Source organism: Gymnodraco acuticeps, unplaced genomic scaffold (genome assembly GCF_902827175.1).
Source record: "Gymnodraco acuticeps unplaced genomic scaffold, fGymAcu1.1, whole genome shotgun sequence".
Classification (NCBI taxonomy): domain Eukaryota; kingdom Metazoa; phylum Chordata; class Actinopteri; order Perciformes; family Bathydraconidae; genus Gymnodraco; species Gymnodraco acuticeps.
The window spans coordinates 34,872-57,801 of record NW_022991169.1 but is presented as its reverse complement, the minus strand read 5'-3'; the positions used below and the strand labels follow the sequence as shown (position 1 = coordinate 57,801).

At 39.7% G+C, this 22,930-nt stretch overlaps 1 long non-coding RNA gene across 3 annotated transcripts; it reads right to left on the bottom strand.

The window, feature by feature from the left end:
• Positions 1-12,139: 12,139 nt before the first annotated feature.
• Positions 12,140-14,849, bottom strand: LOC117560706. Of its 3 annotated transcripts, none has more exons than XR_004571224.1 (6): positions 14,809-14,849; positions 14,575-14,708; positions 13,253-13,675; positions 12,810-12,951; positions 12,617-12,709; positions 12,140-12,410 (listed from the first exon to the last, which is right to left on the bottom strand). It is a non-coding gene; the product is annotated as an uncharacterized LOC117560706 (long non-coding RNA). The 3 variants fall into 3 exon arrangements; XR_004571225.1 differs by having other exon boundaries at positions 14,569-14,708; positions 14,809-14,835; XR_004571223.1 differs by lacking the exon at positions 14,809-14,849 and having other exon boundaries at positions 14,575-14,773.
• Between the last annotated feature and the right edge of the window lie 8,081 nt (positions 14,850-22,930).

Here is a 22,930-nt window from a genome sequence, read left to right as displayed (position 1 = left end):
AAGAGATCCAGCTAAAAATTCACAGTTAGAGTATAAAATTCACACTGGTGATTTGATCAATCTGTAATCTGCAAAAGTGCAGTGTCCTCAATTTTAGGATTACTTTTACGTTTACTTAAATACGCTTTAGTCAAGAGTAAGGCACTTAGTGAAATCAATACATTCATTTTAGTCAAGTACATTGTTAAAAATCTGAAAAGGAAAAGTTAGGCAAATATTCAAAGACTTTTGTAAAAACCTGGAAAGGAAGGATTAAACATTTTTAAACCTTGAATTATTACATTTGTAAATGCTACCACTGATCTGTACCAAATTTAAGTCTATCAATTATTCCTATTAGCCATACTTACCTGAGCTACTTATGGTACTTGGAAAGGATTCTTCTGTGTTTATCTAATGTTGAGAATATCAATTTCTTTAAATTATACTTCTCTAATTTGAGGATCAAATATGCTACATAATTGTTATATGAAATATTATAAATATTTGTTTTGGGCCAAAACTGAAATGAATCCAGTACTTGAAACATCATTGTAGGTCTTTCTATGCATGGATAATACATTAAAGAGTAGTGTTGTTAAGCCTGATTGCTGGATTCAAATCCACTAGAGTGCATGTACCTATCCAGAGGGGAGCCAGAACTTGATAGAGCTTGTCGCCGCACAACCAAACGTAATCTTGTGGCGAGCTAAACCCCACATCACTGGGCCAGGCCAGTATATATATGTATTGCTCACGGTTGCGTTGTCGTTTTCCCAGGCGAGCCGTCATCACGAGGTGGGAATGCTCCATGGGGTGTGTGTGTGTATTCCTTCGGTCGATTTTGTGACACGGACAGTCAGACTCCGCACACCGGTAACACAAACGAGGAACCAGAGAGCATATGGAACCGCTCAGCTGGCACTCGCTCGTGATACCTTGTGTGTAGTGTGTTTTGGTGTATGTAGTGCAAGTGTGGTGCAAGTTGGTGATCAGGACACATCACTTGTTGTCATCTACTTTTGTTGGTGATTAGGACACATCACTTGTTGTCATCTACTTTTGTTGGTGATTAGGACCTTGCAGTGGCTGGCGTGGACCCACGTAGCTCTCTCTCTGACCCTTGGCCTTCAGAGCTGTCCTACTGTAGTTATTGGGTTAACACTTGATAGGGATGTTTTCCTGAGTGCAGACAACTCAAGGTAATGGATTAGCACATCATCATTTAAATACAAAAATAGGATAGGCCCCTCAGAATTATTTGGGAGCCTTCCTGAGACATGCACATGCATAAATGTAAGGTTTGTGTTAGTCATTTAACATGCAAGAATCATAAACTCATCAGTCCAAAGTAGAGAAATGTTATTGTAATTTAAAGGTAAGCTAGTCCCTGTGGATATCACCCCTTCTCAATGATTCTAAATGTTATATTAATTCACCATTTACCGTTTGATAAAATATTAGTTTATCAGAAATATTTTCCTCTTCCATAAAACAGGTTTGAGAAATAAATGTTCCAATATAAAATCAATTACTCAATATAATTGACTCTTCCCTCCCTTTTCTTACATATGTCACATATGAAATAATAACTTAGCAGTCTATTTAAGCATGGTGTAATCTATTAATCGAGAAGACTCAGTATCACCTGTGTGCAGCTTACAAAAAAACAAACAATTGTGAGAAACATATATTATGCAGGAACTGTATACCTTTGTTGAAAAAACAAAGCATATCTGATTTGGGAGGAAAAGCTTCATCCCCCTTAACATCTGAGTCATTACTGAAAGCATAGCATAAATGATAGTGGGTGTCTGAGGGTGTTATTACTGAGAAATGTCAAACACATTCAAAACCTTACATTTGAAAACTGGTTTGCATTCCTCCACTTAAAATGACGTTATCATTGGAAACAATAAAAGCTAATTGTTTTGATGTAGAATCTATCAATTGAATCGTTAGAGCAGAACAGAATGGTCGTATTGTAGCCTGAGTACCGTGCAGCCTTCTAGTTTCACCAGGTGGAAACATTGTCCATATAATGTGAATACATGTAGAACTAGACATTAAGAGGCCCCTGACATTTAGGCCTATTTTTAAAATAGTAGGGGCTTTTAACAGCTTGCCAACCTACAGGCATCCTCTGCATAGCAGTATGAATAGCCTTAAAAAAACAACCCACTCTGCGGTAACGAGAGTCATATTTCTGAACCAAATGCCCTAAGTTAAGCCGTTAGTCCCATCTGACTGACCCAAGGGTTGGTGCTGGTGTGACCGGGAAGCTTCCAGGTGTTCTTTCAGTTCATGGCTTGGTGGGGGGAGTGGCCCACGTGAGACAGTATTGTTCAGTTTGAGGAGCGGCATTGTCTCTGGAAGCAGGTAATAGTGTCCATTCTCAGACCAGACCATTAATGTCATTTCATGTAGAGCAGCCATAGCATCTCTGTGACTGCACTCAGAACTGTGTCAGAACTGGGTGATTCTTAGTGAAGCCGTCCAAGGCCATAGACAGAATGGAACCACGTACCAACAAAAGGGACACAAGGTCATCAATGTCTCTCTTTACCATTGGCCTAATTGCACAACAAATTAGTGGGAAAAATGTGGAGCACTAATCCATCATGTGAAATGTTGAGTTAATCTAAATAATTCCTTATGGGTTGAAATCAAATTAACATTAGAACTAAAGTCAATCAAAATTGGACTTTGCACGGGTCAGAATCTAATCAATACACCATTTTCCCAGCTCTGTAATGAAAAGGATAAGAAGATTAGGTACATTACAGGAGTGTTCCACACCCAAACATGCACACTTATCTTATTCTAGTAGAGATTAGAGGACAAGGTCTAATGTTGTGAACAAATTGATCAAATCAAAGTTATTTTGTTTATTGTTATGTACCTAATTTAATTTAATTATTAATCTTGAATTACTAATAACTTTAAAGAAGGCAACAATTTACAATTTGGATGAAGTGATTACTCATCCAAAGTGTGTGTGTGTGTGTGTGTGTGTGTGTGTTTATCTGCCCAAGGTTTAAAACATTTGGGACAGCACAGCAGTGAGAATGTTATGAGAACCAATCTGTTGTTTACACTAAACTCGAAGGAAGCTAGACTGGAACATTTTAAATAAATCAAAACACTTGCACATTAATTAAATACATTTGACATTTAGCTCGAGCTGGGTTCAATACTTTTCTTTATGGTATTTAAAATTGGGCTCCAGTAGAACCCCTGGATTTGGCTTGCAACACAAAGTGATACTGATCTCTGTAGGACTTGGAAGTGTCATGATTCAAAGTGTCTGTGGAAAAGAGGCCCTTGGAAAACAACACCTATTTTTTAACTGTAATTACTTATTTTAAAGAGATTGCATCATTATACTTTTAAAGAATTGCTCAATTAATTTAACATTTATTATGCACACAATAAAAACTCCAACAAATATATTGATCCTGGCTTAACCAGCGACCTTTACTCTGTTGTTCATAAGCTCGGTTTCAGAAAACTTGTCAGTAGTTTAACAACTATTTTAATTTTAGTATTGTCTATGGAGACCAATTGGTTGATACGAGAAATAATTTGAAGCAGTTTAATAAAGAATGTTAAACTATTTTTAAAACTGTAATTGAACTTCAACTTATATTAATTCTCTGATTCCAGTGGCCAGTTGGAACAGAATAAGAATAAGAATAAATGAAAACAAATAATACAACATTGACCTAAAAACAGATTTTGCAACCCTGATCTCCTCAGGCAGGTCTCTGAGGGTCTCGGGGCGCAGGACGGGCATAGGGTTTATACAAGGTCACAAAGATATCTTAACATTCCAGCAATACCATCTAAGAATGGATTCTTAAAGCAATATAATCTTATTTTCTTCTTACACCTAGCGCTCACCCTGAACAGTGTGCTTCTTGTTTACATGTTCCCCTGCACTCAGAGGCAGGACATAAAAACACTCTTTATTTTTCTCAAGTCATTTACTTTTGGTGAGATAATTAAAGTTTAGTTCATGTTACCCTGTCTATGGACTGATTCATTATTAGTTGTTACAAAACATACACAAGACGGCGGGACAAACCAATATAGACCCCCCATACAAACAATCAGACAAACAAAACATGAACTCTTAATAAACACCAGCGCGACAGCAAAGCTCTTCAGCTCAATTTAGTCCGGATTTTAGAGATCTTAGAGGGGGTGGGAATTCTCTCCAGTGGGCGTCTTCTCACGCCTCACCCTTGTATACAAGTGATTTATCGGTGCCTGAAAGCCGTCCAAGAACGATAACTAGCTTATCCTCTTGCGACAACCACTAGGCTATTTCTTTCTAGTGGCGCTGTGCCCCCCCGATCGGAGCCCACAGACTTTTCCCTGCCCTTTCTCTCCAAACAACAGCTCAGTTGACTGTAGTCCGTACGACCAGCCTATATCTACTCGCCATCGAGTTCACCTCAAGGTGAAACACAGTTTGCCTATGCTTGCTTGCCACTACACACCTCTGATCAATTAGCCTATAATTGTATGTATGCACTCCTGACCACCACCTGCTCCAGAGAGCCGTAGCGCATCGGGTGATGCACGCACTTCGCGCTGGCCCGTCTAACCATGAGAAAAGCGGTCCTAAACAACGAGTGCTTTTAGACCGTCCCGTTTGAAGGACGGCGGTGCCGTGAGTTAAAGCCTATAGGCAATAAGCTGTGACTTTCTCCCTCTCAGCCTGCACTGCTCCAGCCCCACACACACACGGTGAGGTTTATTTTACACACACACGCAAGGCTGCAGCTGGAGCCGTGTTTTTACAGAGAGGTGATAGCAGTAAATATCTCTGGCTGCTTATTTTCAACTGCTATGTTTGGCCGCTAAGACCCTCAAAATCCGGCGATTTGTCCAATACAAATCTTTTAGATTGCTTTCAATTCACACAGAAGCTCCACTTCACTGATGCCCTTTCTTTAAGGTATCTCTAAACATGAGCTGTGTATGCCTGTATGGCACTTCCGTCCCGAGCAGCATACACACAGAGGAAATAAGCCAGGACTGAGTCCCCAGACACTGATCCCCTGGGTTTATCATCCCCAAATGTTCATTAACCAAAAGGAAACGCAGCCGATCAGTTTCACAGGTAATTTTAGGATACCGTCAATCACAGATTCTGGTAAGGCAATGTCCAAATGTAGATTTGAAAATCACACTTACCAGCTCTGTAGATTTATTGGCATCCTGCCGACAACGCCAATTTGTAGAGGAAACTTCTGTGTCGCTATGCAGTGGGAGTCACCGACTCAGGAAGGAGACACGGGAAGAGCAGTAGCTTTGATGTCAAACACATGATGGTTTATTTGGAGTTAACGGCCGGAGGATTCACATCACAAGTCCAAGAGTCAGAGGTTCTGACTTCACGGTAGAGTTGCCACGTCAATTCTGAAGAACTCTACCCCAGACCCCTGTATTTAGCTAGTTCAGAGAGCATCATCAACATGCTGCATAACAAGATAGAATGATAACACCTCTATCAGCTGACGCCAACAGGCAGGAACAGGGAGACAAAACACTGAGAGCACAGCAGCCAAGGTTACGAGGTGCGTGTGCTCAGTCAGGACAGTTTGAACTGATACACTGGGTCAAAGTTATGGGCCTTGGAAAATATTCCACAACAGTAGTGATAGTGGCATAAAAGAGGATGGGACATTCCTATTCAGCCACAACCTTGTCTCGGCATGACAGACAGTAAGCCATGCAACACATTAACTTGATCCTCAACTGAACTGTCAGTGCACAGCCTCAGGTGCCTGTCAACCATCGTTTGCATGATTCACTCTTTTTTAAAACTGTATTTATGCAAAGCAGGTTCACTGAGTGATATGCTCCTCCTTCTAGGAACGCCCTGATTACAGATGCATACAGAAAACACTTTTCAAGTGACTACGATCACCTTTGTAAAATGACATTCAAGATAATGAATTAAAACCCCTGTATTATGATACATATCGCATTACCAGAGGTTTGTCAGTAAAGTAAACAACTGTTTCAACCTTTAGAAGCAATAGTTGTCAAAGTCAAAAAACGATGGATAAATACAGTTATTTTGATAAAGATCTTCACTGAAAATATTTGAAATTACACAATGCTCAGTGCTGTAATAATTCATTTTTAAGTCATTCTAAACTTGTTTATAGCAATAATACTACAGTCTGAGACAGTTTTTATTATTTTATAGAGACTATAAAAAAAACGTAATCATACATATACTGTATATATATATAAAATATATGCTTTGTAACTTTTCAAATACGTTTTTGTTTTTATTATGAACCCAATCAACACATATATGTGTTGTTCACTCTAGTTGTTTTGTTTCCTGTCTGCGCTTCACCACAAAACCATCAGATCAAAAATGCAGACTAGTTTCCACAGAACTGGTGAAAGAAAGTGAGGAGATATCTTTAAAAGTCAAATTGAATTTGTATCCGGTCAAGTCATCTAACAGTTCTGGTCAATGCTCTCTTAGAATACCATATTGTTGTGACTTTAAACACATTTGAAATAAAGTCTGAAACAAATAAGACATGACACAACATGGAATGAACAAGAGAGATAAAGAAGCAAACTAAAAGATGCGTGTCAACAATTCAACTCCTGAGCAACAGTGCAGAGAGCATGTTGTAAATACCAGAGAGCCATATGAACACTAGGTGGAGTACTGCATTAAGTGAAGTACTTTACTGCTTCAGAGGTACTTTCACTTTACTGAACTAACATTTCATTTCATACCACTTCAAACTGCAGTATACATTTCGGAGAGAAATACAGTTTGTTTTAATGCAAACCGTTTTATGAAAACTACTGTCAAGTTATTTTGAAGATTGAGGATGAACTAGCAATTTATGTGCTTTGCATTTCATAATTGTGACCTGTTAAACCCCGAGCCTGTTTTTCAGGTCTCAGGCTCGAAAATGACATTCCCAGAACAAATGACCATATCTTCTCTTCTAAAAGGGTTACATTAATAATCTTTTTTCTCAAAGTAATAATAAACCTGTGAGTTGGATGTAGGAAAGTCAGAATCAATATAGATGTTTTTTATTTTAAAGAAAATTCAGATTGAACATGGTAAAAAACTGTAAATTATAGTGTCCGTCCAAATAATATTGTGTACTTATAGTGAAAACTAACCTTGGATGATGGGATGGTAGACTAAAAGCTTTAGGAATCCAAAGTACAACATATAATAAGTACCCTGTATCAAGATTGATGCAAAACAAGTGATATTTGACCCTTCTGGGGCCATTTGGGTGGATTTTCCATATCTATGCTGGATTTTGACATGTGACATCTCTTTCTGACCGTCAGAGCCAATGGAATCGAGGGGAACTCCCACATAGTCCTTATTTGGTAATGTGTGTGTGTTAGCCTGCCGCATAGCCTAGACCGGAAGCAGCAGCCACTAAAGCATAGTTACAGAGCCGCTCAAATAAAGCCAGTCACCAAAACCACATGCAATCGCTTAAATGACATACACTGTATGGTTGCTTGTATCTTTTCCTACTAACAAACAGTCATGTTAAAAACTGTTATATGTATACATAAACACACATGTATATTTATGTATTGGCCATAATGTGTTTTTTATAGTGTGTCCTCTGTATTTGGATACAGTACAAATGTACCACAAGCAAACGTTATTGGCCATAATGTGGGATTTCCTTTTACTCTTTCCCCTAGATAGGACGCTGAAGAAATGCACCAAAACCAAAGGTCATTTCCAAAATTGTTATTTCTACAAAAAGAAGGAAAAGCATTTAGTGTTTTTGGACATTTTAACAATTCAAACTGTGACATCTCACACAGCATATGATCATTTAGGAATGTTTAGATTAAGAGTACTCTTTGGGGATGGTTTCAAGTGTAAGAAACAACAGCTTTTGTCAGCAGTCTATATCTGGGTACTGTCAGTTATAGGCGATCACTGTTCACTGGCAAGATGTTGGTGAATGGACCAAAACCTCCGCCTTAATACTTCATGAAACACAAGACGACAAAAAGACGAGGAGCATACGCCAGCAGCATATTCAAAGGTCAAACAGCAAGGAAGCAAACATAGCATTGTCAGGGCGGTGAGTGACAATTTAGAATATACTGTCATATCTTGTTCTGAAATCATCTAAAGTGAGTAGAATCATTATATTACTGTTTTTTGTAGAAGGTATCATATTTGAGAGGGTATACATTCTTTTGCGTTTTTTTTGTTGCATTTTTTATGCGCTATTCATATTGTTGGAGCAAAATGTAATGATACAAAAATATATAAAACGTTGAAATGGTCTTGCATAATTCCCTTTCCAAACTGAGATGAAATGCCTGACAAAAACAAGACATTTCTACAGTATTTTTTCTCTTTCTTTTTAGGATCCATCGAGTGCAATTTATCCGAGCATCCTGAAGCGACAAAGAGACACTCTGGAGATTACCTGCTGGAAGAATTTGGATCTAATGGTTCTTTGCTGAAAATGTTGAAAGTGCATCTAGAAATACAAGGTAAAAAATAAGTTTAGAATGTTTTTTAGAAAGAGACAATTGTTAAATAACTTGGTAAATCTACACCAGTTATGGAATATATTTTTGATCTTGGCTAACATGGTTAACATTTGTATTTTGCACTTTATTCAATTATCTTGTGATTTACTAATATGTGTGGACCTGCTTATAAAAATCCTCAACTTCAGTTAGATATAACTTAGAGATATTTCTTCAACATGTAATTGTTGTGCCATTTTGCTTTTATTAGACATTGAACGTTTTACAGGCAACAACACATCTGCATTGACATACAAATACAATTAACTTAAGAAATGTAATGACTGAATTTTAGCCTACATTTGCTTATGCAAAAAGGGATTGTGAACAAGAGTTTCAAAAGATACAATTGTGTTGTCACCATCGGGTTTTAGGCAATTATGTTTACATTTTACATACAGCATTTTGAGATTGAAAAGAACATGTATTCTTTAAAAAAACATTACAATTAAACAATACAAATAGGAATTAGTACAGCTAATGACTTCACAGTTAAAATAGTTGGTATTGCACTTTACTTAGCAACTTGTGCTGTAAATAAATGTATACGTTACTCCATGTTTCTTTCAGCTCCAGTGTCAAAGCCAGTGGAGTGATGAGGCCCGAGCCTGAACTGAACTCTATGCTGCCTCTAATAAACATATCAAAGAGAAATACGTGAGTTGTCTGACTGAAATAAAGTTTACAAACACAAACAGTTTTTTCAACATCATAATACACAATGACATCCCCAAATAACAACTCATCAACTGTTGATGGTCTAGTAAAATGGAGTTGAGCAGACTATAGGTCTATAATGGTCACTCACAACTGAACATTGATTTAAAAGATTATTGTTGATGACAAACTAACAACATCGGTGAGGGACAGTGTCCTGATTCACAGTAGAACATTCGTAATGAGGCTTCGACGGGCGCACTATTCAAAATGGTCCAACCACTTAATTTCACATGAAATATTTATAATACATAAATGACTCATCAGTGTTGTTTTAAAAAACGACGATGCGTCTGTTGTTGTGGTTCAGTGCAAACTTTTCGCTGTATGCTGGCAATGGGCATAGATCCATATCTGACAACGGTGGTACGACATAATGTGACTAATGACACGTTCAAGTGTTTCTCGGAAAAATCCAATATTTGTGTATTACGCATTGAGGAGTTGTTCCGACTATAACTTTCATTCACTTTTGAGAGGTAGGCCAATGTGGAAACAACATAGATGGTACTTTCCCCCCTTTTTTTCTTTTATTTGTTCAGAGAGTTTAAAAGTCACATTGATAGCTGTTGCATTAGCCTACAGCAGTGTTTCTCAAACTTTTTCACACCAAGGACCACTTAACCAATAAAATAACACTCGCGGACCACCTAACTCCACAAATATCCAACATCGCATCGTTTTTCTAGAACAGATTACAAATCGCCTGAAAATGGTACAAACAAGTGGCAGCAAGTGTGATGAAGGTGTTGCCCTGGGCTTTATCATGCCATCGAAAGTGAAACTTAAACTCGCTCCATTGTGGAGATATTCCCGCGAGATTGCGGAAAACTTAAATGTATTTATTTATTTCAAATGTGAGATGTTACCAATATACTCGCGGACCACTAGGGGGCCCTCACGGACCACCAGTGGTCCGCGGACCACACTTTGAGAAGCACTGGCCTACAGCATGGGTCGGCAACAGGCGGCCCGCGGGCCATTGTTGGCCCGGCAGCAATAATATTTGGCCCGTAATTTTGAGAATCAAAAATAAATATTATTTAGATTTTTTACAACATAGGACCGACAGTCGCACATCAGGGTTTCCGTTAGCCGCCGATCGATCGGCCGCCGGTCATTATCGGCCGATATTCACTCTTAATAGTTTGATCGGTGCTCTCTATAAAGGCCGATCAGGAGAGCTGGATCTGATCGATATGGACATAAACGCGAGTGAAGTATAACCGGACGCGAGAGAGAGAGATCAGATCAGTATGGAACGCCTCAAGTGCCACTATTCGCCCGTTTAAAACGCGCGTTTTTTGTAAAAACCGCGCGTTTTTCGCGCGTAAAACGCGCGTTTATTTGATCAAATAAACGCGCGTTTTATACGCGTCAAAAACGCGCGTTTATTTGATCAAAAAAACGCGCGTTTTTTTAATATGATAATGAGCCCCACCTTGTTTTGCATATCCAGTACATTTAAAGTGTGTGCAACCAATCAGTGAAGAGTTAAGCCAGACTAAAGCAATCTGTTGATGAAAAGTTCCTGTAACCTACCCCATTGTGAGATTTAGATAGAAAATAATCACAATAATTAAATCTAAATTAAACATTTACAGTAAATAATATAAAGTATAAACATATCTACAGTCACAATTTCATTAATGTTATTCATACTTTCTGTTGTGTAGTTTATTAATGTTCCCGTGCTTTCAGTTTCCATCCAGTAATATAATCAGTAGAGGAAAAGTGTGTGTGTGTACAAGATAGATATTAACTTTACTCCACAATTTCCTACCGTATTATTAAATAAGTCTGCTGAGGGGACACCTGTAACTCAATTCATGTGATTTTTGGGTGATTTATTCAATAAAAACCTCTGTATTTTCAGAGTTAATCAAATGACAGCCACATTGTTATCTAAAGTGTCTCAAACACGTTTAAGGAGTGCAATGCAACTGAAAGGTACACTAATAAAAGTAAAACGTTGTACCAACAAAAAAATATTAGAGTAATCAATCACACGAAATATTTTACATTGACTCAATTTCTTCAGATCAATCTGTATATTTTAACACCAGAGCACATTTATTTGAATGAAAAACAAGTTGTTCACACAACCAGCTTTGGCCTCTGAGGCAGCCATTACCTGATCTTAGACATGTTAATAAGTACCACAGTTAAAATGCGGTAATATGTGGGCCGCTTCCAAACATCAAACTCTTAGAAAAAAGACATGTCCTTATTATCCACTGCACACTTTTTTAAAGCAACACTGACAACGTGCGCCTGTGAGACATGTAATCTCTGAAAATGATTAGACATGCATAACTTCTACAGTGAAAATCGGTCATACTGTAAGTGCAACTTCTGAACACAACACTTTTTCGCAAATGTTTTACAATGCATAATTATTATAAAACCTTGGTTTTAGAAACCTTACCATGTAACAATGGTAACTGTGAGTGAGTGCAAACAAAGTGTCTACCAGCTGGGTTCTCAGTCTATTCACTTTTGAGCTCATCTTTTTCCCCTCCATCAGGACTTTTTGCACAACTTCAAAAGTGGATTGCAGTTATTTCTGATATCTTAAGTTCAGTCAGACAACTCACGTGTTCCTTTAACATGTTTATTAGAAGCAGCATATAGTTGAGTTTGGCGACTAGGCTCGGGCATCATCACTCCATAGATATACATAGCACGATGAGTGATGATCAAATAACTAACCCCCGAGCCTACAGGTGGAAGCTGGGGTGGTGGTGGGGCAGCGAGCAGCAGCGACGTAGAGGTAGCTGCGGCAATAGCAGCAGCAAGCAATGCATGGAGAGAGATCTGGCAGGTTAAATAGAGCGGCATATTAAGGAGACTCTGTTTGGTTGGTTGTGGAGTGGCAAGGGGGCGTTATGTATGAATGCAGCATAAGTGCTCGAGTTGACTGCCTGAACTAGCTCGCAGGCTTCGCCCCATTTCAGTGCGTATATGAGCCCGAAGAGCATGGCAAAAGCTGTCGCAACCGAGGGCAAGCCGCTGAGGACCTCTGTTCCTTCGATGAGAACCTTGACGTCTTTGGGTCGATGAAGCTGATCCTCTTTCCCAGTGTCAAAGGCTTCCATTGTTGCCTGCTCCAGTTCTCCAGCCTCAGCGTCCTGCAGATCATGCAAAAAAAAGGGGAATGGATGAGGACCACAGAGCGTAGTTCAACAGGCCTGAGGCGTCAGTTCAGTCGGCCCAAGAAGAAAGCTCAGGAGGTCATCACAAATGACTATCTTTCTAACCAAGCAGTTATTTGCATGCAGTACAAATATGTTTTCTTTTATGAACAAACTTCTTGTGAGTGAGTGGGAGGTCTTACCTGGAATTCTTTGATGAGATGGTCAACAGGTTCACCCAGGTAGATCATTAGAGATTTGAGGATGCATTCTCTTCTGATGGCGATGTCCACAGTCTGAGTAAGAACAGAGATATATATATATATAATAAATCAAATGCAAATAAAGGAGGATTCAGCCACTGATCCCACAGATAAAAAACTCATTCATAGATACCTCATCCAAAACCTGCAAGATCCCGGTGGTCTTCTGTTTCACAACTCCTCCCCTGCTCCTGATGACCTGAGTGTTTGTCCAACTGCGCCAAGAACTTTGTCTCCAATGGAATTGTTGTTATGCGCATTAACTCAGCATTTACCTAGAAAATATAAGCAGCATAGAAAACAAAAAATACTGAGAATTTATAATACACATGTTTTTTATAAAGAGCCAATGGTTTGATTAAAAGTACTCCAAGTCAGCTTGTATGAATGTAACATTTAAATTAATTAATCCACATATTTATTGAAAACCACCACCAAATAAAGACACTAAGAGTAATAGATGTAAAGCTTATATTGTGATATATATTACTCGGCTGTCTATAGTTGTTAGTTAGTTGGGCCCTCAATTCTTCTCCACTACAGGCTTACAATCAAGGGTTTCATCAAAATAATTACCTCTTCCATGTGAAAAAGTGCAGGCCTCCGCTCCAAGAGGCCTTCAATGCTTGGCCTCCGATGCACTATTTCTTGTCTTCAGTATCCAAACGCCTTCGCCATATTTTCTTTTATTGATTGCCGGTTGTTTCTTTTCTGTTGTTCTGCCAAAAGGAAAATTGTCTCTTGCTCCATGCTTTCTGGAGTCTCACCGAGGCGGTGCTAGGCGAGACTTCTTTGCTGGCTGGGTTGATCGTGATGGCTGTGGTGGAGGCCTTTGTCCCGAGGTGTATCTTAATCTTGTGGCAGATGGAGATGGAGGCCACTGTAGTGATGATGGTCCTCTGGTCCTTTGCGGTGAAGGCCCTTGAGCCACGGTAGATCTTGACCTGGGGGCAGGGACAGATGGAGGTTCTTGCTGCTAGGCCCAGGCAGCTGTGAAATCTGAAAAAAAATATAGGACAATAATTACTACTAAGTTTGTTAAAATGAAGTTCAAGTGGAATGTTTCTCAAGCACAAATAACAATGCACAACTCAAAATAAAATTATCTCTCTCTCTCTGGAGGAGGAGGAGGAGGAGGAGGAGGAGGAGGAGGAGGAGGAGGAGGAGGAGGAGGAGGAGGAGGAGGAGGAGGAGGAGGAGGAGGAGGAGGAGGAGGAGGAGGAGGAGGAGGAGGGTGTGAGAGATAGAAAGAGAGACGTTGTTAGTATTTGGTGCTAGCTCGGAGCTCACGGAGATTAGAAGCCGTTTCAACAATAAGGAGAGGGAGAGCTCTCTCCTGTGGGACTGAGAGAGATAACGTCAGCTCAGGGAGGTTTGGTCATCATTTCCATCTATGTAATATTAGTTGTATATAAAATGAGTTAATAAATCATTCCACTGTGTGCAATAGGTCAGTACAAAATAAAAAACACAATTTGAAAGGGGAGTGATTAGTAAAATATGCATAAATAAAAAGAAAGAATGCAGACTAGGTAAGATAAAGATAGGAGAGAGGAGTTGATCAAATATGTGTTATTGCTTGTGAGCAAGCAGGATTTTTGATGATTGAAATATATACTAGTACCCCCCCTAGAGGATGTGAGGTCATCACAAATAAAACAGGTTCACATGGATAGGATACTAGATAAGTGTGCACACTCATTATATACACTACACATTTTTCTTGGATTTATTAACACTATAGTCCCTAATATATTTGTAGAAAGGCAGGAAATGGAATTAAATTGAGAAAATGTTTCATTGCCCCCTGTTTTGTGTCCCCCCCACTTCGCAAACCAAAGTTACACCCTTACACCCACACAATGCAAGTACACTATTACTGTAATATTTACATTTACCTATCTTCAAATGGATCCTTGTTGCTGTATTCTTCTTCTTCAGGAGAGTAGAAGCCTCCAGGTTCTGATGCTCCATCTCCACTGCTGCTAGTGTTACAAGTCCGCTGTGCAGAGCTGGTAATCAGATAATAAGCCTGTTGATCAGGAGAAAAGAATGAAGCAGAGGGAAAGTTGCTGCCGTTTGTGTGGTCGTTCTAGCCAGAATGTATTAAACAAATTAATAAATTCACTTACAAATTATATCTGTTTTCTCTATTTATCCTTCTTTGTGTAACCGGTCTGGATTGACGCCACATGTATCTCTGCGTTGTGTCCATGGGCGTCGCCTGGGGTAGGCATCCGGGGCTAAAGCCCCGGATGTTTTTTCTTTAGCCCCGGACAAATTCTCCCTCAATAATATAATACATTAACCGTACTTTACCTAGAGGACGGCAGGAATGTAATTTCCCGTGTTCAGTGAATGCAACAGAGGCAAGACACCACCAGACCAATCAGAGAGTTGCATGGAAATAAACTTGTTTTATTGGCTGACAGTGACAGGTACGTACCTCTCCTCTGTGACAGTGTTTAAACTTTCAGCCGCGGACGCCGAGTTTCTGAAGATGGACATTAGACATTTTTTTAATAAAAAAGACGGCAATTCTCAAATGGTGGCTCACACAACAACCCCAGAGCCACCACCTGAGCCAGGTGAACAAGGTATGTAGGCTACATGTCAGTAAACTTACAAGTTATGTCAACATGTAAGCAAAGCATAAATTATAGCCACGTTGACGTTACTTTGAATCGCGCGGGTAAGCTAAACCGTTAGCAAGTAGCTATAGCTAGCCAGATATATTAAATAAACACTTTGTCATACAATCTAAATGTTGTGTTTTTTAGCGTTACCTGGTGATTTCAAAGAAAGCTCTCTGGGAAATGTTGACTTACTGTCTGTGTTCGACATGAAGTTAGAAGCTACCTTACATTACACAGTTGATCCTGAGTCCTGTCAGTTAAAGTGTTTCATAGTTAGCTTAGCTAAGCATCAACCTAGCACTGAAATATATGGATATTATGTGACAGTATTTCTGAGAAAAAGTCAGCTGAAATGGTGGCATAGTTGCCACTGCTTTACGTCGACAGCATGTTTGAACGTATTTGCAGCAGTAAATGTGGCTGTTTGGCCACTGACGTTGCCATAACAACACCTGCATTTAAATGTACAACCTCTTTTGTGACAGATTTTTGCAAGAAATTATAATTCTTCTGATTGATATTTCCTATTGACAGCTAGTTTCTATGTGAACATTATGAGATGGACAGCCAGCTAACAAGCTTTTTATACAAATATTTCAGATCAAAGCTAATCCAGTGGGGCTTCTGAAAGGGGGAAGGGACACTATGCTCCCAAATATTAAGCCTTGACCCCCATCTTAAAATTGATATGATCCAAAAATATCTGCATTGTCGGAGGCCTTTTTTCCTCATGATCATGTCAAATTGTACAGCTTTCCTTAGTGTTGAATGCAGAAAGATGACTATATTAGAGTATTAAGTGAAAATGACTATATTAAAGTTTTAAGTAAATGTATTAAGTGAATTACTCAAACTGCATTTGTATAGGAATGATTCTGTCCTATTGGCAGATAACTACGCTTAACACTGATATCTAACAAGAGGTTTCCAATGTAAATTTAACTATTTTCAATTGGTTAGTATTACATTTTGTGACAGTGTGGTGACACTCATTTTAATGAAGACACATTTGTGTATCTTGAAATTCGTTTATTTGACAGAGCTGGAAACTGATTGACTTACATACTTGTTTGTGTTACCTACACAGTCATCACAGATGAGCCAAACAGAGTAGAGGATGAAGAAAGGAGAACAGGAGAAAGGGACACACAAGAAGGAGATACAACAGACAAGAACAACAATGGAGACAACAATGAACAGGAACACCAGAACAGACAAGAGGCAATGGGTAACTGGGGAACTGATTTAGGGACTGCAGATACAGGGCCAAGGCAAGTGAGACATCACTGCTTTCCATTTGGCCAGCAAAAGAGATAATTTCAACCGCAAACAGCAAGAGATGAGGGATTATTATTTCCTCCTTCCATCCCTTTGTTCTGTTTAATCTGATTACTAACAACTTCTAATAATTTGACATAGTTTATGATTTAATTGGAAAATGAAGTGTTTTTAAATAATAAACCCGTTTCTGATTCTGATTCTTTGATTTCTTTTTGACATATGGGTGTTGAGAGATGTATCCATATCTCTTAATGTTGCTCTCAAAGTGCACAAGATTGATGCTTTTAACTTCAGTATTTAAAAAAAAGTCTTCCTGGGGGGCCCCCCCAGAGGAGGTGAGTTCCCCCCAAAATAGCACTTTATCTCTGCTTGTGTAACTCCGGTGTAGTGTCCCCTCGTCAACAGATCACTCAGAGCTGATTACTTTCCTGCATTTCAATGGACAGCATATAAAAAGGACACGTGAGCTGCATTGCTTAAGAGATCCTCTCATGCTATCTCTTTTACAAAATAAGTGTCCAGTCAACAACAAAACATCAGTGATCGTATAGTGGTAGTATATTTTTCACAAGCAATGTGAAACATTAAACTTGTTCGCTGGGCATGTCAAAAACCTCCCTGCTTTGATCAAGACTTTAGGGAGCCTTCAGCCCCTCTAGCAAAGGGACTGGAAAGCAAGCTTTGAAAATTCAGTACCATCTACATGCTGTCATGTTCCAGACACTGCTCTCAACCACTCAGGGCCTGCTTGAATACCTGCAGAAAGAAACAATTGACTTGGTGCAGGCAGTAGATTACAAAACAGCAGTTGAGAACACACTGAAAAGTTACCGAAGTAACAAGAAAGCACATGAGGTCTATGACAAGACCAAGGCCCTGTGCAATGATCTTGATATTCCCGAAACTGTGACACAGAGGAAGAAGCGTAGAAACATGGAAGACTTTGTAGTCGAGGCATCATGTGGAGCAATGTGAAACATTAAACATAAATAAACTGGTGTACAAAACTCACATACCTGCATTTCAATGGACAGCATAAAAGGACACGTGAGCTGGGTTCTGTTGGAGAAATAGCACCATGCTGCTCACATGAGCTTATTAGCTCAGATTAGCTATTGATGATCATGTTGATAAATCATATAAAACAAATAGCCAATCACACAAAAAACATGTTGCTGTGACTGTGAGCATTACACAATTAACATTAAACTAAACAAACACAACAGTACGTTATTGTCCTTATAAAATAAAAACATACATTTTGTCCACCGAGATAATACAGGCACCTTACCCTCAAGTGATCCTCAGGTGCTATGAGAATCTCCCACAATGCATTGCCGTAACAAAGCTAATGCAGGCACACGTTTGTGACACCAGATGGCGCAATTGTGTATGTGAAATTGTAGAAATGTAGAAAATTCGACTGTAGCGCCGCCACTGTGGGCTAAGCCCCGAATGTTTCCAGGTCCAGGCGACGCCCCTGCATGGCTCCTTCTTAAAGATAAGAAGCTAGGATGTCGGATATGCAGAGATGTCAAATCTTTGGGAATACACACTGGACAAGGACTGAAACTGTCAACTGAATGGGGTGAGTGTGCAGTGTCTCATTTCGGTGTTGACAAGGGCAAACAACAAGCTAGCCTGAGAAAAAAAAATCAAAGAACATAAAGAATCACAAGCCCATGTAAAAGCTGCTGACATCCTTACATCTGCTTCACGTGAAACTATTCAACATCAAGTGCAGTCTATGCATAAATCTGAATTAGACCCCACTATCAGAGTTTTTCGAACGGCATATAAAATTGGCAAACATAGCCGGCCATTCACAGACATGCCAATTGATTTGAATGTACAGAAACTGAATGGGCTGAACGTGGGCAGGGTTTTGCACTCCAATAAAACCTGTGGCGAAATCATCGACCACATAGCTCATGAGCTGAAGAAAAAAATGGCAAAAGACATTACAGAAAACCAAAGAAAACTCTGTGTTTTGGTCGATGAATCTACCACTATTAGTGGTACGGTGCTTGTTGTGTGTCTACGCTCAGCATTAGCTGATGCTGAGCCCGAAACGTTTTTTTGGGAGCTGATCGAGTTGGATGGAACAACGGCTGATGACATCACAAAGGCGTTAATGGAGTGTCTTGGAAGAGATTTTAACGAGGACTTTTTAGGTCAGTGTTTCGTTTCTTTTGCATGTGACGGGGCTTCAGTCATGCTAGGGAAGAGAACAGGCGTTGCTACCCAGTTGTGTAGTAAATTCCCAAGCCTGTTTGTGTGGCACTGCTCCAATCATCGTCTAGAGCTGGCAGTTGGGGATGTGGTCAAGGAGGTCTCAGGGCTAAATCATTTCCAGATCTTTTTTGACAAACTCTATTCCTTGTTCCATGCCTCCCCCAAAAATCAGAGGCAGTTAGCGCAGTGTGCGCAAGCAGTCGGACAGCGTCTCCTGGTGATAGGGCGTGTTTTGTCCATCCGCTGGGTGGCTTCAAGTGAAAGGAGCGTAAGAGCAGTCTGGGAAAACTACCGAGTGCTTCATGATCACTTCACAAATGCTGCAAACGACACGAGCAGGGATTCCAGAGACAGAGCAAAGTACAAGGGCCTGGATGATGTGCTCACATCTGCAACGTTTGTCAGCAATCTGGGACTGATGTACGATGCGCTCACAGAGCTCAGCGACCTCTCTCGGCAACTCCAAAAAAGAGAGATGACACTGCCTACAGCAGATAGGCTCTTAACTCGAGAAATACGAGTTTTTGAATCCATGGTCACCATGCCTGGCCCACACATGACTACAGTTCATACAGCTCTAGCTGAGAAGTCCTTCAAGGGTGTTGCCCTGCGTGAGAATGGCAGGCTTGTACAGATTCATGCAGGTCAGTTTTTCCGCAGTATGGTAGAGAATCTGAGACACAGAATGACTTCCACAACCTCCTCTCATGTCAGCACAAGAGAAATCCCATTACATGGCCGGGAGGCCCGGGACAATCAGCTAATCCAGGACATGAAAGTTATCCATCCTGGAAGTTGGCCTGAAGAGGAGTTAGACGTACAGTATGGGGACGTAGAGGTGCTACGTTTGTGCGAAGTGCTGAAAGTGGACAGAAGAGAGACTGTTCAGGGCTTTCGCGAATACAAGGAAACCAGGGCATCCCGTACACCTGCTGCCATGGAGCCTCTACTGAAAGCAGTCCGAACCATCGCTGTCTCCACTAGTGAGTGTGAGCGGGCATTCAGCTGCATGAACGATATCCTTACTGCAAAAAGGAATGCTCTCTCTGTCAGCCGACTGTCCAGCCTGATTTTCATTAAATGTAATGGACCATCACTAGGACAGTTCAATCCGGAACAGTATGTGAGGTCCTGGCTGGCAAAGGGAAGGAGAAGTGCTGATGAAAGAGCCTGTCCAGCTCCAGCCCCTGATACTGATGTCCCCAAGGCCTTCTGGAGCCTTTTCTAACAATGTGAAGTATATTGCAAAGCAGCTCACCCAGTGAGAAGACTTTTGGCATAATGTGCCGATTTGTACAGATCCTGGAGATAGAAGGACTTCAGACCAACCAGGGAGTTATCTGATCAGCTTGGTGTTCAATGTAACTCTTTACCATGGCTCAGACTTTGTTACTTGCAGTTACAGTTTCTCATTTTAGATTGTGCAAATTTTGCATTTGTTTTTACATGTTCTTTGTTCATGCTCTTTATCATTTTTCTGAGTTGGAAAGTTAGATTGCATCATAGTTTACTTTATACATATTTGTATTCTTCAGTGGTGAAGCATATTGCAAAGCAGCTCAGCCATGTGAGAAGACTTTTGGCACTTTTTCGTTTTTCGTTTTCTGAGTTGGAAAGTTAGATTGCATTCAAAATGTACAGAAATACTTAATTTTGTTAAAGCTTTTTATAAAAAATGCTTCTGACCAGAGCTTTGTTTCCTTGTCATTAATGTTGAACACCACCAGAGGGGCTCTCACCTGAAAGGTCTCTGCTTCATGTGTCTTCAGCAGAAGATCTAGACTTTGATTGCTATATTTTCAGTTAATATTGACCTTACTGAGCTTTAGCCATATCCGCTGCCTATCATAAAAAATGTTAAGTACAGTGAACCTTTCTAAAATATACAGTAGTAAAGAGACAAACCCACCAGCATTATAGTAGCCAAGTTCTTGTTTGTGGGCTGTATATATAAAATTGACTTGAAAAAGTTGCTGATTTTAGAGTACTGGCACCTTTTTCATTCCAATTCAAGCACTGACTACAAGTAGTTTGTTTGAATGTAATAATTATGTTGTTTGTTGTTTGTGGAATCATTTATGGAAAAATGAATCTGAATTTTTCGATCTGTTACGATTATAACCTGAAGCAATATAAAAATGAGCCCCATTAATTGAGTTTTAAACATCAGCATATCCGGTCATAGTCCGGTGATTACCTGCTAACGGAAACTCTGCTACACAATTCTTATTATTATTATTGAAACATGACCGGTAAGTTTCAAATTTGTCAAAATAAATTCTGTCCCGAAATATCCGCTTACATTCATAATGTCAGCGGAGGGAGGGGAAGCGGCGCTGTGGAAGAGCAGAGTGGCGAGGGAGAGCTGTCATCTTCCCTTTACAAGCTTCAAACATGTATTTATCGTGTGATTTTGGAAATAAAAATGTATATGTAACATATTCTGAAAGCCAAGACTTTGTTTATTTAAAATCAAACAAAACACCCGATCCCCAAAAAACTATTTTTTTACGCAAATCCACGTTTATTTTGAAATGAGCCGTTGCGACTTTCGACTGATTTCGATAGAGCACATATGGCAAATGTGTGGTTGTGGGGAACCAGGTCAATTAAAGTACTTATTTAACTATTAAATACATTGAGTTTGAGTAAAATACTTGTTTACTGATTAATTTAGGTTATAATATATGAAATTGCAAAGCAAAACTGCTGTAATTGATTTATTTTGTCCTTTGGTATTTTTTAAAGGTTTTCAACCTGAAAGAATCCTAATGTGTCTTTGAAAAGTTGAAATAAAGAAAAGGAAAAAGGATTCCAAGCCTCTCAAATGGGCCAACACTCAAATAAATGCCAAAAACCCAGAGAACTTGACAATACTTATCAGAATAAAAGTATGTTAAATAACACTGCTACCTAGTTAATAACTCTACTTTACTCAGTGGAGGCTCGTCCATTGAGGAAAGGGAGGACCATCCTCCCTAATTTCAGAGAACAATTTACTTTGAAGAGAACAATAAATACACCTCAATTTAAAAGATAAGTCTGTTAAAATACAGATAATAGCCCTGGCTTTGGGACTGAAATGGGGCTAGAGAGGACGAGCTTCCCTTTGGGCGGGTCTAGCCAGAGGCTCTGGATTGGGCGCCTATATCATCAGTGAACCAATCAGCGGATCTGACTGCGCATCAGAGTGTTGATGGGGAGAGTTTTTTCTGAGCCGGGGAACAGGGGCGCTGCGCCCTCTTACCAAAATCAATTCCTTGAATTAAGCTTTGATTATGTTCTGGCCCGCCATCTTGCGGCTCAGCAAAAAATTGGCCCACGGCCAAACTTACTTGCCTACCCCTGGCCTACAGTATGTAACTTTTTTACCGCTGTATATTCCAAATGAACCGGGGCTACCCATATTTGTGATGGGGCTTTAGCCCCAGTTAGCCCCGGCGCCGTCCTTGGTCGGAACAACTCCTCAGAAAGAAATCATGGTTTACAGGATCCATATTTGTGTCACTCTCATTAAGTGTTCCTTATAAATACTGAGGATGAGAGAAAGACATGCATAACTAATCACAGAAAAACATTAGTCAAAAACATTGAACTCCAATTTAGATTATTTTTATGCAGGAAATAACAAGAACATAACAGGGAATTGATGAGCTTAGTTATATACAATATATGACCACAAATATCTCCTAGATTAGAACATGATTTTGTATAAAAAATCAGGGTTCGAGTTATGTGGGAGCTCCCATAAGGAGGATCTGAGCTCTAAGCAGTGAAATCATACATCTCGCTAATACATTACCAACAACCATTATCTTAATCACAAATAATGCATGTGTCAATGCAATGAGTATTATTTACGTTAACGAGGGAAATCGGCTAAAAGAAAAACATGTTTTCCAAAAGAACTACGCATCGTATTCTCTCTTGAATGACAATATGCCTGCACTTTACCTCCATGGTGCGCAATAAATTATTGTGCAATCTATGCCTGTGAGCTTGCTGCGCAAGCCAAGATGATGTGTTATGTGGTGTGTGCGTAGTTGAACCTTTTCATATTTAAAGTGGACCTATCATGCTATATTTGAACAATATATTGTAG